This window comes from Oryctolagus cuniculus, chromosome 12 (genome assembly GCF_051225735.1).
Source record: "Oryctolagus cuniculus isolate XC-2025 breed Fujian yellow rabbit chromosome 12, ASM5122573v1, whole genome shotgun sequence".
NCBI lineage: Eukaryota > Metazoa > Chordata > Mammalia > Lagomorpha > Leporidae > Oryctolagus > Oryctolagus cuniculus.
In genome coordinates, this window is record NC_142878.1 from 68351458 (window position 1) to 68364534 (window position 13077).

The window sequence follows — 13077 nt, forward strand, 5'->3', positions numbered from 1 at the left end:
TAGTTATAGTCAGAGAGAGGGAGGGACAGAGAGAAAGGTCTTCCAACTCTGTGTTACTCCCCAGATGGCCGCAACAGCTGGAGCTGAACTGATCTGAAGCCAGGAGTCAGGAGCTTCTTCAGGGTATCCCATGCGGGTGCAGGGGCCCAAGCACTTGGGCCATCTTCTACTGCCTTCCCAGGCCACAGCAGAGAGCTGGAACTGAAGAGGAGCAGCTGGGATGCCAACGTGCAGGTGGAAGCTTAGCCTACAGTGCCACAGTACTAGCCCCTTAATAAAAGGTTTTTTAAAAGTTAAGTTTATCTTGGGGCAAAAATGTTTTTGGCATCCATCCATGCTTTTTTCATAGTACACATTCCCCATAAAATTTTTGAATACCCCAAGTATACATGCATTTCTAATTATTTTGCCCTAAAAATAAACTTATTTTTAATTACATTTTCCACAGACATTTCAAGCTACCCTTCTTTATGTAATCAAGGTACTAATAAGAAATAATATTTCTCCTTGTCTGTAATAAGTGCTCAGTTAGGGGCTGCTGTTATTTGCAATAGTGCTTTACAGTTTACAGAGCTTTCATATGTCTTATCAGGTGTTTGATTCTTACAAGAACTGTCCAGTAATGGGTCTGCTGCTATCATTACCATGCCTCTTTTACTGATGAAAAAAAAAAAAAAACAGAGAAAGGAATGACTAAAACATAATAACTGATATAGTGGACATCTGTTGTTTTGTTTGAGTCAGTTTCCTTCCTCTTTTTTGGTAACAGGACTATTTTTTTCTTTTAGGTAACTACCCCTGTGCCTTTCTGTAACTCTGAGCAGGACAGTCAACCAAGAGGTCTGCCTGTGTGTCATAGCCTTCTGCGTGCAGAGGGCTGTAAGGTGGGCCTGTGCTCCAAGCTAGATGAGGTGTTTTTTTTTAAGGGATTGAAATAAATGAATGGCAGCAGTGCGTTGGCCTCACTTGGAACTGCAAGGGCTGTGAAAAGTGGGAGCTGCTTTGCTTCCAGAGAGTTGCAGAAGTGAAGCTTGTGGAGAGGAAAGCAGGGTGGAGAACTGAAGAGAGGGAAGGAATTTTTTTTTTTTAAAGATTTACTTATTTATTTGAAAGGCAGGGTTACAAAGAGACAGGGAGACAGAGTGTGAGAGAGATCTTCCATATCTGCTGGCTTACTCCCCAAATGGCCACAATGGCCAGAGCTGGGCCAGACTGAAGCCAGGAGTCAGGAGCTTCATCTGGGTCTCCCAAGTGGGTGGCAGGGGCCCAAAGACTTGGACCATGCTCTGTTGCTTTCCCAGGCCATTAGCAGGGAGCTGGAAGTGAAGCAGCAAGGATTTGAATTTGTGCCCACATGGGATGCTGCACTGTAGGCTGTGGCTTAACATACTGTGCCACAGTGCAGGCCCTGAGAGAGATTCTTTTTCTTTTTTAAAGATTTATTTTATTTATTTGAAACAGAATTACTAAGAGAGGTAGAGATGCAGAGAGAGGGTTTCCACCCACTGGTTCACCCCCCCCCCCCCAGATGGCTGCAATGGCCGGAGCTAAGCCAATCCGAAGCCAGGAACCAGGAGCACCCTCCAGGTCTCCCACATGGGTGCAGGGGCCCAAGCACTTGGACCATCTTCTATTGCTTTTCTAGCTGTATTAGCAGGGAGATGGATCAGAAGTGGAGCAGCTGGAACTTGAACCAGTGCCCATATTGGATGTTGGCATCGCACTCCAGGGCCTTAACCTGCTGTGTCACAGCACTGGCCCGAGAGATATTCTTTAATTGGGAGTAAATGGATACACCAATCTCTGAGACTGGATCTACTCAAATTAGAGAGCGAATAAATTCCTAGTTTTTGTGTAGGTGGCTTTGGATTTTTCCACTTGCATTTAAAAAATCATAATACAGCTAATCATGATCTTAGCAGGGCTTGCAACAGATCTTTTGACAACAAGTCCTTTGCTATTTCCACTGCTGCAAACTTCAAAAAGGTGTCTTGAACTATAAAAGTCAAATCTGATTAGGTGCTTTTGTGGGAGATTTGAGAATCTGCTCTATATACATGGAGACACAATGAACTAGGTTCTTGTGTAAAAAACTAGGTTCTTGTGTAAGAAAAGAATGGAAAAGTAAGCAAGAAACTGGGTGAAAATACTTGCACAAATCATATGCAGTAAAGAACTATTTTCCAAAATATAGAAAGAATTCTTAAAATTCAGTAATTAAAAACATCCCAAATTGATTAAAATGGTCAAAAGATCTGAACTGACACCTCACCAAGGAAGGTACATGGTTAGCAAATAAGCCTGTGGAAGGATGTTCAACATTGTGTATCATCAGGGAACTCCACATGAAAACAGTCATGAAATACTACTACACACTCATCATAGAAGGTAAAATCCAAAAGACCGACAACACCAAATGCTGGTGAGGAGTATGGCAGCAGAAACATTCATTGCTGATGAGAATCCAAAATGCTATACTCATTTTGAAAGATGGTACAGTTTCTGATAAACCCAAACATACTTTTTACCCTATGATCCAGAAATATCACTCCTTGGTATTTCCCCGAGTGATTTGAAAACTTACATCCACATAAAAACCTGTACAAGAGTATTTATAGCAGCTTAATTCATAATTCCCAAAACTTCAATAGGTGAATAAACTGTGGCACATCCATACAGTGGACTACTATTCAACACTAAGAAGATATAAGCTATCAGACCATGAGAAGACATAAGGGAAATTTAAATGCATATGCTAAGTGGAAGAAGCTGTCCTGAGAAGCTATGAACTGTGCGATTCCAACTCTGATAGTCTGGAGAAGGCGAAACTTTGCAGACATTAAAAAAAAAAAAATCAGTGGTTGCCAGTGGTTGGGGGAAGAAGGGTTGAATTGGGAGAGCCTGTAGGATTTTTTGAGCAATGCAACTATTTTGTATGATACTATAATAGTGGATAAGTGGCATTTTACCTCTGTCATAACACATACAACATCAAGCCTGAGTCCTGATATTAACGATGCACTTTGGGTGATAACGGTGCATCAGTGAATAAACGTGTTACTCTGGTGAGGGATGTCTATAGTGAGATGCGCATGCGTGAGGTCAGGGGACATATGAGAACGATGTACTTTCTGCTTAATTTACTGTGAACCTGAAAGTGCTCTAAAAAGAAAACTGTATTTAAGAAAAGCCTGGGGCAGAGCCCTTCACAGGCCACGTGTGAGTGTGGTAAGCCCCCGCGCTGTAAGGGTTGTTACTGGAGCATGACCTGGCCTGCCCTGGCAGAGGCAGCACCTGAGGTGGTGTCTCCAGTGACCCCTAATGACAGAAATAAAAGAGATAAGGGAAGATGAATTTCAAGTTTTCCTTTTAATACAAAATCTTTATATAAAAACAGAATGTTCAACAAAGCTTGGCTTATATTTTCACCTGAAATCTATTTCTAGTTATTGTGTTCTGTTTCTTAAAAGTTTCAAAAGCCTTTGCTTTTGACTTCTGCATTTTTTTCATACACAACATTTTGGAGGCAGGATTAGGAGGAGTTGATGAAACAATCCCTGTAAAAATATATTTGTTACATAATGCAAGGAAGGAAGGATGGAAAGTATAGCAGAGTTGCAGTGGGTGGAAATATTTTAGTACATTGCTCATGTGAAAGAATATTCTCAAGGAAATATAAAATCAGTTAAAATTGCTTAAGAAAATATCTTTTCAAATTGGTTAACCATAGGCAAAATGGTAAACTGCTTTTCTCTATTACCCAAACTCCATTGATTTTCCACCTACAATTCCCTTTTTTTTAACTTTTATAATAGCATCACTCTATATGGATGTGCTGGTATTTTCAACGTTTCAGTCCACTAGAAATGTGCGGTCACAACCTGTTACGTGTACCTTCCCCTTTCCTTGCAGCCCTGGCCCTTATGTCTTTCTCACTCAAATCTTTGCCTTCCTTCTTTCTTCTGATTTTGAAGAGGGATGAAAGGAGATAAAGGGGGAGGGTGGAAACGAAGTAGGTCAAACTGGGAGAAGACATTATCAAGTCTCAGCACATTCTAAATATAGGAGAAGTGATCCATAAAAGGCATAGAAAATATTCATGGAATTTTTCTTTCTTGTATCGCCTGCCTACCTTCTCCCTGTAGGTTAGCAAAAATGAAAAGGAATAGGAAAATTTAAAGAACACAGCAAAACTGAAAGGTGGACAAATGGTTTTGTTCTATTTATAGCATTATATTTGCTCTCCCTTATTTGAATTTCAAAGTTGAAATCTAATGGTCTTATTTTTTGCTGTAAATAAATATGCAGAGTTCAATTATTTCTGTGTATTGTTTCCTTGAACTAACTTAGGTAGAAATATATGACTGCATTTTGTGTTATCTTTTGTCTTCTTAAATTATTTTAAAATTATATATTTGAAAGAGAGAGAGCAAGTGGGTATGAGAGAGGTTTCTCACATTTGCTAATTCACTTGAGTAAATTTGCTGATTTCACTGGGTAAAGTCGACACCTGTAGTGCCAGCATCCCATGTGGGCACGGGTTCCAGTCCTGGCTGCTCTACTTCCTATCCAGCTCTCTGCTATGTCTTGGGAAAGCAGTAGAAGAGGGGTCAAGTACTTGGGCCCCTGCACCCACGTGGGAGACCCAGAAGAGGCTCCTGGCTCCTGGCTTCAGATTGGCACAGCTCTGGCTGTTGTAGCCATTTGGGGAGTGAACCAGTGGATGGAAGACTTTCTCCCTCTCCCTTTCTCTCCCTGCCTCTCTGTAGCTCTGCTTTTCAAATAAATAAATAAATAAATAAATCTTAAAAAAATAGATTATGCAGTACCTCTCTCTATTAGGTTCTTCTATTAACCTCTTAATCTGCATTACTTTTGTCTTCCCCAAAAGACATTTAATGCCTTGAAACTCTTGAGTCTGAATATGTTCTTGCTATGCATTATGATTGCAGACTAGAAGACTGTACTAATTTTTCTCTTCAGGTTATCCTTGATTTGTCCTTCAACATATGGCTTAAATCCCATTTCTTCTATTAAATTAAAAACATTTCTGTAGTTACTTCCCAGTTGTGTACTTTAAAAGTGCGCATATATTGCCGGCACCTCCGTGGCTCAATAGGCTAATCCTCCGCCTTGTGGCGCGGGCACACCGGGTTCTAGTCCCGGTCGGGGCGCTGGATTCTGTCCCGGTTGCCCCTCATCCAGGCCAGCTCTCTGCTGTGGCCAGGGAGTGCAGTGGAGGATGGCCCAAGTACTTGGGCTCTGCACCCCATGGGAGACCAGGGTAAGTACCTGGCTCCTGCCATTGGATCAGCGCGGTGCGCCAGCTGCAGCACGCTGGCCACGGCGGCCATTGGAGGGTGAACCAACGGCAAAAGGAAGACCTTTCTCTCTGTCTCTCTCTCTCACTGTCCACTCTGCCTGTCAAAAAAAAAAAAAAAAAGTGCACATATGTGATGGGCTGAACAATGCCTCCCTCCACCCCGCACTGACCCCACAAAGAAGTTGTGTTCAATTACTTGGAGTCTGACTGTTACCTCACCTGGCAACTTTGCAGCTGTGTTAAATTAATGTCCTTGAAATGAGATTGTCCTGGATTATGCAGGTGGGCCCAATGCAATCACAGAGTTCCCTAGGAGAAGAAGGCAGGAGGATCCGAGTACAAGGGAAGGGGATGTGATGAAGATATTGGGATCAGAGGAAGAAAAGCCCTTGTGATGTGGGGCCAGGATCCAAAGAAGGCAAACTCCTCTAGAAGGTGGAGAAGACACATTTGAGAAAAGCACATTCTTCCCTGGAGCCTTCAGAAGTAATGGCCCTGCTGACACCTTGATCTTAGTCAATCAGTGCTGATTTCAGACTTCTCACCTCCAGAACTGTAGGAAAGTGTGTGTTGTTTGAAGCTGCCAGGTTTGTGATGATTTCTTACAGCAGCCACAGGAAACAAACACATCATTATGGCCTTCCCAATCCTGAGGTTCTGTTCCATATAATTTAACACTTTCCTGTCATGCTCACAAATTCTACTATGTGTAAATGGCAGAATATAAATTTCTAGTGGACAGGAAACAGAAGTTTAGTGTTTAAAAAAATTCCCCGTAGTGCCTCTCTAGTCTTAGGTACTCATTCATTCAGATATTGGAGTGGTTTATAATTTTGGTACATAAATAAGGGAATAGGGTAATGAAGTCATTTTGAAAGAGACATAACTCGATAAAATGTGTTTATTTCCCACCAAATTCAACATTTTGTTTTTGAGATCCATGTCACATGCAGTGTTTGGCGCACAGCACCTATTTAATAAAGACAGGGACGTAGTGAGTAATTAGCAAGCACTTAATGCATTGAGCTGAAATCTGTGGGAAAAAAAAGAAGAAAAAGGAGAGGGACTGGCATTGTGGTACAGCAAGTTAAGCCTGCAATACCATCATCCCATATGGACACCAAGTCAAGTTCCAGGTGCTAAGCTTCTGATCCAGCTTCCTGCTAATGCTCCTGGGAGGACAGTGCAAGATGGTGCAAGTACCCTGCCACCCATCTGAGGAACCTGGATGAAGTCCCAGGCTCCTGACTTCGGCTAATGCTGGAAATCAAAAATAAATGCAGCCCTGAGAGGGGTGCCTGGGCTCACTAGGCTAATCCTGCGCCTTGCAGCGCCAGCACACTGGATTCTAGTCCCGGTCCAGGCGTTGGATTCTGTCCCGGTTGCCCCTCTTCCAGGCCAGCTCTCTGCTGTGGCCCGGGAGTGCAGTGGAGGATGGCCCAAGTCCTTGGGCCCTGTACCCGCATGGGAGAACAGAAGCACCTGGCTCCTGGCTTCGGATCAGCACGATGTGCCAGCTGCAGTGCACCAGCCGCGGCAGCCATTGGAGGGTGAACCAACGGCAAAAGGAAGACCTTTCTCTCTGTCTCTCTCCCTCTCACTGTCCATTCTGCCTGTCAAAAAAAAAAAAAAAAAAAAAAAAAAAAAAAAAAAAAAGAAAGAAAAGAAAAAGAAAAAAAAGAAAAATTCTGTAGATGTCTGTTAGGTCCATTTGATCTAATTGTTGATTAACTCTGTTGTTTCCTGGCTGATTTTCTGTCTGGTTTATCTATCTATTGCTGAAAGTAGAGTATCCAAGTCCCCCAGGACTATTGTATTTGAGTTTATGTCTCCCTTTAGATCCATTAACATTTCTTTTTTTGACAGGCAGAGTGGACAGTGAGAGAGAGAGACAGAGAGAAAGGTCTTCCTTTTGCCGTTGGTTCACCCTCCAATGGCTGCTGCGGCTGGTGCGCTGCAGCCGGTGCACCGTGCTGATCCGAAGCCAGGAGCCAGGTACTTATTCTGGTCTCCCATGGGGTGCAGGGCCCAAGAACTTGGGCCATCCTCCACTGCACTCCCAGACTACAGCAGAGAGCTGGCCTGGAAGAGGGGCAACCGGGACAGAATCAAGCGCCCCGACCGGGACTAGAACCCGGTGTGCTGGCACCACAGGCAGAGGATTAGCCTATTGAGCCAAGGCACTGGCCCTAGATCCATTAACATTTCTTTTAATAGCCAGGTGCCCTGTAATTAGATGCATATATGTTTATAATAGTCACATCTTCCTGTTGAATTGATCCCTTAATCATTACATAGTGCCCTTCTTTGTCTCAGTTTTGTATTAAAATCTATTTTGTCTGATATTAGGGTAGCTATACCAGCTCTTCTCTGCTTTCTGTTAGCATGGAATATCTTTTTCTATCCTTTCATTTTCAGTCTGTGTGTATCTTTGTTGGTGAGATGTGTTTCTCGTAAGCAGCAAATAGATGGGTTTTGTGTTTTAATCCATTCAGCCAGTCTGTGTTTTTTAACTGGAGAATTGAGGCCATTTACATCCAAGGTGAATATTAATAAGTAACAATTTGGACCTGCTGTTTTTCCATAACTATTCCTATTGTTTACTTTGAATTTCCTTTGTACTTTAACTGGGAGATTTTCTTCCTTCACCTTCTTTCATGGTGATGACCGCATTTCTGTGTTTTAGTGTGTAGCAGATTCTTAAGCATCTTCTGTAAAGCTAAACAAGTGGTGACAAATCCTTTAAATTTCTGTTTGTTATGGAAGGTCTTTATTTCACCTTCATTCAGAAATGAGAGCTTTGCAGGGTAAAGTATTCTGGGTTGACAGTTTTGTTCTCTTAAGACTTGGAATATATCTTGCCATTCTCTCCTAGCCTGTAGGGTTTCTGATAAGTCAGCTGTGAGGCTAATTGGAGATCCTCTGAAACTAATCTGGTGTTTTCTCATGCACACTTTAGAATCTTTTCTTATGTTTTACTGTGGAGAGTTTGACTACAGTGTGTCATGGTGAAGGTCTTTTCTATTAGGAATTCTGTGTGCTTCCTGTACTTGGATGTCCCTTTCTTTCTCCAAATTGGGGAAGTTTTCTGTAATTATTTCCCTAAAAAAGCCTTCTAATCCATCCTCTCTTTCCACACCTTCAGGAACTCCTAAGACCCGTATATTGGGTCATTTGATCGTATCCCATAGAACTCTGAAACTGTTGTTTAGTATTCTAATTTTTTTTTGGTCTGACTGCAAAATTTCCAGAGATTTGTCTCCTAACTCAGATATTCTTCCTTTTGCCCCACCGAGCCTGTTGTTAAGGCTTTCCACCACATTTTTATTTGTCTATTGAATTTTTTCTTTCCAATATTTCATTTTGATTTCTCTTTAAAATCTCAATTTCATGGGTAAAATTTTCATTCATGTCTTGTATGGATTTCTTTAATTTTGGATTTGCTTTTGATTACTTCTAACTAATCCTACAATCAGTTTTTTGAATTCCATTTCTGGCATTTCTTTGATCTCTTCATCTTTACATTCTATTATTGAAGTGTTGTGTTCCTTTGGGGGTTTCATGTTGTTTTCCTTATTCTTGTTTCTTGAATTGCTGCATTTATTATTATTTTTCCCAAGGCCCAGGCACCTCTCTCAGGGCTGCATTTATTTTTAGGCATTTGTGGAGATACTTGTTGGTTTTGTTTCATTTTGTTTTTCCTGTGATGGCATTTATCTTTGGACTATGCCTCTGTGGCTTAGTGGAGTATCTGTCTGCTCTTTCAGTGCATACCCAGAGGTGTGTGCTGGGTGTGGTCAGGGAGCTCTGTTCAGTGCTCTGGGGTGAAGGGAATGTCCAAGATGACACCCAAGTTAGGTGTGGTAAATCTCTCTCTCTCCCTCTATTTTCTTAATCAGAGGAGAGGGTTTGATCACCTTCTACCCTCCAAGGAGACCAATGCCCAGGCACTAGCCCTAGTGGGTGCTATATTCACCTGTGCTGCCATAAGAACCACACAAAGGATCTCTACGGTCCTCAGTGTGAGCCTGGATCCCACAGCAATGACCCTTTCCAGTCAATCAGGAAGCCTGGAGGAGAGTGTGGAGCCGCCCACAGTGACTGCCTAGAGATCCAGCCACACCCTGAGCCCTCCCATGCAGCCACAGTGTTTTCACAATCCTAGCACGCAAGTCATGAGCACCAAGCCCCTGTCAGTTCTCCCAGCCAGCCTCAGACATCTCCTCTCAGGTGGTCACAAGCTGGTGCAGCTGTTATGTATGTACAAAATGGCACCCTCTCAGCTAGTTACCGGATTCTGGTGCTGGGTGGTTGGGGAGAGAGAAGTGTGCTCCCCTTTTTTCCCTCTAGGTTGGCAGGTACACTGTCCCCCACAGGACTCCAAGCCAGACTAACACCAGGCTCTTCATGCAGCTTTATCACCAGTGGCTGGGGCTGCAGCATTCTGGTTTCACCTCACTCTCCAAAGCTGGTGCTGAGGCTCTCGGCAGCTGGGGTCCTGAGTTGTGTGCCTCCACACCCTCCACATAGATCCACAGTGTCCCTCTCATTTGTGTGGAGTTTCATCTGCAGTTTTCTCCCTAACTCTTCCCTGAGATTGCACTCTCTCCACTTTTTTTTTTAAGATTTAATTATTTATTTGAAAGTTAAGGTTACACAGAGAAAGAAGGAGAGGCAGAGAGAGAGAGAGAGAGAGAGAGAGAGAGACAGAGAGAGAAGTTTTCCATCTGCTGGTTCATTCCCCAGTTGGTTGCAACAGCCGGAGCTGTGCCATTCCGAAGGCAGGAGCCAGGAGCTTCTTCCAGGTCTCCCATGTGAGTGCAGGGGCCCAAGGACTTGGGCCATTGTCTACTGTTTCCCAGGCCATAGCAGAGAGCTGGATTGGAAGTGGAGCAGCTGGGACTCGAACTGGTGCCTATATGGGATGTGGGCACTGCAGGCAGTGGCTTTACCTGCTACCCCACAGTGCCGGTCTCTCCAATTTTTTTTAAAAACTATCTTCCCCTAGACTTCAGCAGTAAGCTCCCTCCCTATTCTGCCATCTTGGAACCTCCTTTAATACTGTTGTAAGAGATAAAGAGGTTACCGACAAACTAAAGGACTTGGGTCTATCCTAAAGGGCCTTGGAATCTAGTAGGGAGAGGGGCCAGTACTGTGGCATAGAAGTTTAAGCCTCAGCTTGTGGCACCAACATCCCATTTTGGTGCTGGTTCGATTGTCTGCTCTTCTTCTGATCCAGCTCTCTGCTAATGGCCTGGGAAAGCAGTGGAAGGTGGGTGAAGTGCTTGGGCCCCTGCACTTATATGGAAGACCCAGAAGAAGCTTCTGGCTTCCGCTTGGCCCAGCTCTGGCTGAAAAGAAAGAAAGAAAAAGAAAGAATCTAGGAGGGAGAGAACACCAACACCTAAGGTTACTAGGAGGCAGTTTGTCATTGACAGATTTTGGAGATTATTGGAGTATTATAATTCAGATTTTGGAAGTATTTGGAATTGGGCCCTAGAGAAATGAATACTTACCCATTTATTAAGTATGTATCAAGAACCGTTATAGTTCTCTGTAAGAGTTTCTGTTTGGAGTTTGCAATAATAGAGGAAGACAAAAGAAATAACCAATATGCAATAATGAATTATGGCCGGTGCCGTGGCTCACTTGGCTAATCCTCCGCCTGCGTTGCTGGTACCCCAGGTTCTAGTCCCAGTCAGGACGCCGGATTCTGTCCCTGTTGCTCCTCTTCCAGTCCAGCTCTCTGCTGTGGCCTGGAAAGGCAGTGGAGGATGGCCCAGGTGGTTGGGCCCTGCACCCGCATGGGAGACCAGGAGAAGCACCTGGCTCTTGGCTTTGGATTGGTGCAGCGCACGTAGTGGCCATTTGGGGGGTGAACCAACAGAAGGAAGACCTTTGTCTCTGTCTCTGTCTCTCTCTAACTCTGCCTGTCCAAAAAAAAAAAAAAAAAAAAAAAAAAAAAGAAAAAAAAAGAATGAATTATGTGCTAAGCAGCAGAAGAATGTTTATAGTTGAGAACCGGTTTTTTACTGTTACTTCTGAGTGAAAAGAGAAGTAGAATTGTCAGTGATTTTAAAGGAAAGTATTATTTAGGAGAGCCTTGAAAGATGAGTAGAACTTTAAAAAGAATGGATCATTCCAGGTTGATGCGTGGGCAAGAATACAACAGCCAATAGAGGGCAGTTTAGGAGAATACTCAGTGGAATCAGGATGTTTGAAGGACAGTGCATTACTTTCCCATGGCTGTGGTAGAAGATCAATACATATTTATTACCTTACAGTTCTATAGGTCCAATGCAGGGCTCCCTGGGAGAAAACCAAGGTGTTGGCAGGGCTGAGCTTCATTATAGAGGTCCCATGGGGGAATTTCCTTATCTTTTCCAACTTCTGGAGGTCACCCACAATTGCTGGCTGGAAGCTCCTTTCCTGAGAGCCAGTAATGTTACATTCCTGTAATTATTCTTCATAGACACATTTCCCTTTTCTCTCTCTTTTGCCTCCCTCGTCCAGTTTTAAAGCCCACTGTGATTAGGCCCACTGGAATAATCTGGGATCATTTGATTTTTTTTTTAATTAAAAAATGTTGAGAAGGCAAGAGGGAAGGAGGAATAGGGAAAGGGAGACAGCAGGGGAAAGAGAGAGAAACAGCGAGAGAAGAGAATTTCCATCTACTGGTTCACTCCCCCAAATGCCTGCCACAGCTGTGGCTAGGTCGGGCTCAGGCAAGGAGCTGGGAACACAATCGAGGTCTCCCATGTGGGTGTTGGGAACCCAGTCACTGAGCCGTCACCACAAGCTTCCTAGAGTCTGCTTTAGCTAGAGATTAGAGTCCGGAGTTGCAGCCTGTTATCCTAAACCCAGGCACTGCAATGTGGGATGCTGGCATCTTAACTGCTAGGCTAGATGCCTGCCACACTCTACTGAAAAGTCAGATTATTAGCAACTTTAATTGCCCTTTGCTATGCAACCTAACATATTCACAAGTTCCAGGGACTTAGGCTGTGGGCACCTTGGACAGGTCATTATTTGGCCCATCACCAGTAGTTAGGAGGTGCTAATCCTGAGAGGCCAAAAGGCCAAAAGAGGAAAGCTGTGAATACGTTGATCATAGCCATACAGAGCCCTGGCATGTTTCTGAGGCTTGGTATAATTTTTTTTTTTTTTAAAGACAGCTTTAACTTTAGAAAATTGTTTAAACAGCAAAATCAGGGAGCATTAGTAGGCCACCACTGCCCATTGCACACACAAAATCATGACACCAGTCTTTTGAGAAGAGAAGGGATTTATTACTGGCCAGCGTGAGATAGGAGGCTATCATTCAAATTTGCTTTCCTGATTAGGTCTTGGGGAAAGTTTGATGGCTTAGGTGGGAGAAAGCTGGTATGTGGAAAGGCTGATGAGCCAAGTTGTGACTGGAGCAGCTTGGAAGCAGGCCAACAGGGTATGACAGGGCAGCTCTAAGAAAGCAGGAAGTTAAACCATCAGTCTCATTGGTAAAGCATAAGAGGGATATAACTTTAGGAAACTAAGGGGAAACCATAACAAAAGAGCTTGGAGTTTGGGGCTTCAGGAGGCCCCGGGTAAAAGGGGAGCCCACATGGGCATCCCCTATCAAGAAGGTCTAGGAAGGAAACGGATAGATGGCCATTTTATTAGGTCCAGCGGCTATCTCTGCCTATTTTCCATGAATATTTATGACAAGTAGTTTCCGGAAATTTGGCAGAGTGTCTTCAGTAGATGCTCCATCGTTA